Genomic DNA, 5661 nt, shown 5'->3' on the forward strand with positions numbered 1-5661 from the left:
GATGGAGTGTCCTCTGGTGGAGATCGTTGGCATTCCAGTGGGAAATCATGACAGGGATTGGAGGATGTGAACAGGGCCGGACTGGGACACCACTTCAGGCAGGAAATCTCACACTCTTGAACAATCTCTTCACTTTCCTTTGCCGTTTCTTCTCCTCTGTGTGAATAAAAACAGGAATAAGTGTGATTGCTCTCATTCATGAACAGACACTCACACAAACTCACCTGCTTCTCTTCAGTGTTGATAATGAGCAGATCAGCAGCAGATCCCTGCAGTACTGTCTGCTGTCAGACCAGCTCATCGCCTATTTTGGAAATTAACAAGTCATCTAGACTACACTGATTTCCTAATAGAAACACACTTTTTAAAACTATACATATAAAATATGGGGGGAAAACTACTTATACAAAATCAGATTTATACTAACCTCCTTTAGTAACTTTTCTCTTCAGTTCATCACTCAGAGACATGACTGTGCTTCCTAACACCGTGTCTGTCTGCACTAGACGCGACAAAGCGACCGCTGAAAATCATTTGGAATTAGTGTCAATACGTCATAAATAGAACGCAGCAGCAGCTGTTGGGCAGGCCGCAGTTGCCTAGTGCGCTGCAGGAGAGGTGTTTTCTGTTTTGTTCGGAAGTGCGCCCTCTTGTGTTCACCCTGCGCTCCTACACACATATATTAAGCAAAATAATTTCTGACAGTGGACTGATCTATCATCGAACTAATTGAAATAATGTTAGAATTTAAATAAAATTGACAAACAAAAAAATCATAAGATTTGACAACATGTAATTTCCGACTAATTTAAACACTTTCTGCGTCATGACCTATAATACATCATCATAACGCATTAATTATGCATGCAGTTAAAATATTTTTGCCATTTGCCATTGAGACCGGAAGCCAGACCCACAGAATTTACAAATGGCCGCACCCATATTTACGACAAGAAAAAGGTGGATAATGGAGTTATGAAAGCAGTTTATATGATGAATTAAACTGACAGTGACCTCAATCAGATATTATACATTCTCATATCACAATAAGAATGATTACATAAGATTATACAAGTAAAAGCATGACAAGACTAGAAGAACCCTAGATTTCTCACAAATCCCTTTTCTTGTGTGTGAGCATGAACGATCATTCCAGTTGTTCAGGTGATGTTTCTCAGGATTCAGTTCAATACAGTCCTCATCTCCACCATAGCTATTTGGCTCACCCTGGAGCCAAAACCTGAATAAAATGGGTCAAATGTTCAAATGTTCGATCACATCAGCCGCAAAGTTTTTACTCATTCAGCAACGAACAAATGAGGAGCATCACAAGCATTTCATGAATCAACAATGCTAACAGCACCTCAAAGATTTAAAGGTAAACTTGAGCAGGAGGGAAAAATGCAGAAAACTAAAAGAAGTTTTAAATTTGTATTTATTTTTTTATATTGGGAAGTCCCTTTAATGTACTATATCAACGGTAACTTCCTGGTTTTAGATAAGCCAGCTGATCATTTCCGATAAGCTTTCTCTACATAATCCATTCACAATTTGAAGAACAGTTTTGTTTGGACCATACTTTATACTACTGTATAATGACAAACACAAGTGTAAAAAATTACATGAGTGAATCCGCCTATTTGTTTGTCTTGCTATGATTGACAGTGATAATATCTGAGAAACCGATGTCAAAAATAAATCTGTGCAATATATGCAGGTGATTCAGAATAATTTCAGAGTAACAAAACTACAGCAGCAAGTCTGTGTTGGCTGAATGTATTTAGCAAATTCTAGAGATAAGATAAAGATACGATAAAACTTTAAAAAAGATAAAAGATAAAACTTTAAAAAATTTAGTTTATAATTTTTTTTCAAAATATTTAATGCATTATTTCATTGTTATAACATTAAAAATTAACTTGTTTAATTTTTAGTTAACTCGTTAAGTATTGAAATAATTTACCTTTTCCAGGCTGTTGGTGACTGGATGTAATTATGTATTTTTAAATGACATGAGATTTTGTGACTTCCTGCGCTAGCTATACTTTATACTTCAGTACAGTAAAAGTACTAAAATGTGTTACAAGTCATTTTATAATAAATCCAAAAGCAAGACGTGGAAAAAACAAGGGAGATAAAATGGCAACTGAGCTAATGAGTGATCCTCTGCCATCTGGATGTGGAACACGTCTTCTGATGTTTTCTGAAGGTTGTCATGGGCTCAAAAAATAAAGTTTTCTGTGAGTGTTTTAGCTCTTACCCTTGTTTCAGTGGTGAATTATCCACCCATTTCATGATGCCTTCCTACTTTCTGTCAGACAAATCAAGTGAGACCCCTCGTGGCTGGCTATTATGGCTACAGGTGCTAAAAAGTGACTGTCAAAAATTCATACCAGTTTTTTAAACATTGTTTGAAACTAAATGGGACAAAATGTTGCTGTTATTTTCAGCGTGAGCCGCTTTACAAACGGCACCCCATATTAGATAAGCTCTTCACAAAACAGACAAAACAAGCCCTGCAAATTAATAATTATATTAAAAAAACACAATTCATTTTAATGGTATTTTATTATTTTAATTGCATTTAATATATTACACTTTTAATAAAGCACTTGCATTGGGTTTGTAAAAGCTGTTTTATGCATGTTTTTGACATGAGTTTTTGTTGCATTTATACAGTTTTGACCAGTAGTCGTCAGCAGGGTGTAGTTAATAGTACAACGAAACAGAGAATCATTTTGCGAAGCAATTGTTTCAGTTGATTCGATGCTTCAAAAGGTCTGTGTTTTCCATCACTAGCTGGAATCAGTTTAAGTTCTAAATCTGTGTACCTACATCAGCATTGAATACACGGTGAAAGACTGAAACACGTAAATATCTATAATTTGGTGGAAAAACACTTGAGGATTGATTTGTGGATCTTGTTTATTGTGAAATTCGGTCTGACAAACCTGCTCCCTGCTGCGTCCTGCTGTACTGGAGGAAATCTCTCCATTCAGAAATGAAGCAGATAAGAATGAATTAAATATAAAATGAAAATAACAATGCAGTTTACTATGGTAAGTGACAAATTTATTCAGAGAGAAAGCAATTACAGACACTCAACATCAGAATAAGAGTAATCTAGACACTTTAGACTTCTGTAGTTTACTGTGATTGTCTCCTCAACACTTCAGATCAACAAAAGAGACTCATGATCACAGCTAGAATAAGATCATATTAATATAGAGCTGCTTGTGATGGAGCAAAACATGAACACATCAGAGGTTTGGAGTCCCAGATCATCCAAATTCACATCATGAGAAACTGAAGATTATTATAGCAATAAGAAAATAATGACATTTTTACAATGTCCTTCTTACAAATGTAAGAACAGCTGATTGTTTTTTTTTTTTTTTTTTTTTTTAAGGCAGGGACCTCAATCAGAAACAGCATTGACAATAAGAATGATTATATTAGATAATAAAAGCAAAACCACAAGAGGAGATGAACCCTATTTCTCACAAATCCCCTTTTTCTTCTCAGAGCATGCAACATCATTCCAGCTGTTCAGCGGTGACCATCCCGGCTTCCCTCTATTATAATTCAGTTCAATACAGTCCTCATTGTTAGTGTTGTTTGGCTCACCTTTGAGCCAAAACCTGAACAACATGTATCAGAGGTTTAGTTTTTAAGGAGGACAAATTTATGAATCAACAATACTCAGTATAATAGCACGTTTCGAGAGTAAACTAAAGTATTACAGAAGCTGGAGCAGAAGTGAAAAGTAGAAGAGAGAAGAAGAGTTTTCTTTGTAGAATTTACAGTAAAATGTTTTTAATTGTGGTTGTGTTGTTTGTGGAAGAGTTTTCTCTTCTGCTTTCTTCTGAAGGTTGTGATTTTATAATGAGAATCAAAAAGACTAAAACAAATGAACACACACTGATTTTTAGCTCTTACCCTTGTTTCAGTGGTGAATTATCCACCCATTTCATGATGCCCTCGTTCTCTGTGTCAGACAAACCAATCCACACTCTCTCACTGACTAATGAAGATATGAACCTCTGTGTGAAGAAAAACAGGAATAAGTGTGATTGCTCTCATTCATTAACAGACACTCACACAAACTCACCTGCTTCTCTTCAGTGTTGATAATGACCAGATCAGCTCCACGATCCCTGCAGTACTGTCTGGCTGCTGACCAGCTCTTCACTCAGTGGATATGAAGAACCTACTTCAACTCACATGGATATGAAAAAACAACTGGGCCATCTTATTCAAACGAAAAACAAACATCTCTCTGTAGATGATTGTTTTTTCTTCCTCACTTGAGATCTTTGACTGCTTTCTCTCCAGTTTCAGTTGTTCTGCAGTTGGTGTTTTTCAGTCAAGATCAGTGTGATTGTCCTGTAAGCTGTTGATGGTTTGATTGAACTCTTCAACTGTGTTCTTGTAACTCTTTATCAGGTCTCTCTCTGCTGTGATGGTGATGTGCAGCAGTATGATGAAGACCAGCAGAAGAACACAAATGAGCCCGAGACCCACTGTGATCAACACCAAACATCTACTTCCTCCTGACAAACACGACCAAAACACACAAATATCAGTTAATACTCTTCATGTTATTAGAAATTAAGTTTCAAATCAACCTCTGTAGGTAATCTACTATTGCTTTTGGTAATAGACATGCCTTTTTGTTTTATGAATATGTTTTTATAAGTCATCTAGAATTTCTATTATAAAATATGAAAAACAAGAACATTTTGAAAAAGTAAATAGAAAGAGAAGTCCATACTAATACACTTCATTTACAAACGAAAACATTAACATTTAATTCATATAAATATTTGAAATTGTACGCGATGGTTCTCATTTCCTCATAGTGATGCTATTAATAACACCATCTGCGTAACCATTTCTGCGTTCAAATAATTTCTTCTTACTGCGCTTTAGATCTTTTCCTTCATACTGACCGTGAGTCTGAGTTTGAGATCCAGTTGTGCTCTCAATACCTCTGCGTTTAACATTTTCATAAATAGTCTCTAAATCCATTATCCACTGTGTTGATCAGTACGTCTACACAGATGAGGTGTGGTATTTGAAATGTTTTTTAGCATCTTCTATAGTGTTAAGTCTACACAGGAAGTGATTTCATTTCACACTGGTCTTTGACAAGAATAAAGTCTTTCAGTCACATTAAAAAACTCTCGGCAGGGCCGTATTTATTTTGTGTTTTGTACATTCATCCTCATGTTATCAACTTCAAAAGCAAACAAGAGGAGTCTGTAAACACTCAAATGGACTCAAACAACCTTAAACAGGACAAACTTGTATTTATGATGCAGGAAACACAGCAGGAAGTGCACTGGGTGCTTCTCACTACTCAAACTGATGCTTCCTCGTTTCCTCACTTCTCTGTCCTCTAGCCTGTGACACGTTAAACAGATCAGATTAAGCCATCTTGAAGGACATTTCCATTCTCTAACTGACCCATGAGGAGGTGAGGAATAAGTAGTCAACAAACAACCAAAAAACAAGGAAGAGGTACAGGGTCAGAAACAGGGAAACAAGGAGAACACTACAGGCTCAACAATATCAGCTGTGAGTGTGTGTGTGTGTGCCGTTCTTAAAGTGTGTGACTGATGAGGTGATGAGAGATTGGTGAGTGCTGATGAGTCTGGG

General features: G+C 36.3%; 1 long non-coding RNA gene across 1 annotated transcript; it reads right to left on the minus strand.

Annotated features, from left to right (window-relative positions):
• Positions 1–3045: 3045 nt before the first annotated feature.
• LOC122146371 lies at positions 3046–4172 on the minus strand. The gene is made up of 3 exons (XR_006160935.1): positions 4112–4172; positions 3940–4043; positions 3046–3641 (listed from the first exon to the last, which is right to left on the minus strand). It is a non-coding gene; the product is annotated as an uncharacterized LOC122146371 (long non-coding RNA).
• Positions 4173–5661: the final 1489 nt, after the last annotated feature.

Source organism: Cyprinus carpio, chromosome A1 (assembly GCF_018340385.1).
Source record: "Cyprinus carpio isolate SPL01 chromosome A1, ASM1834038v1, whole genome shotgun sequence".
Taxonomy (NCBI): Eukaryota; Metazoa; Chordata; class Actinopteri; order Cypriniformes; family Cyprinidae; genus Cyprinus; species Cyprinus carpio.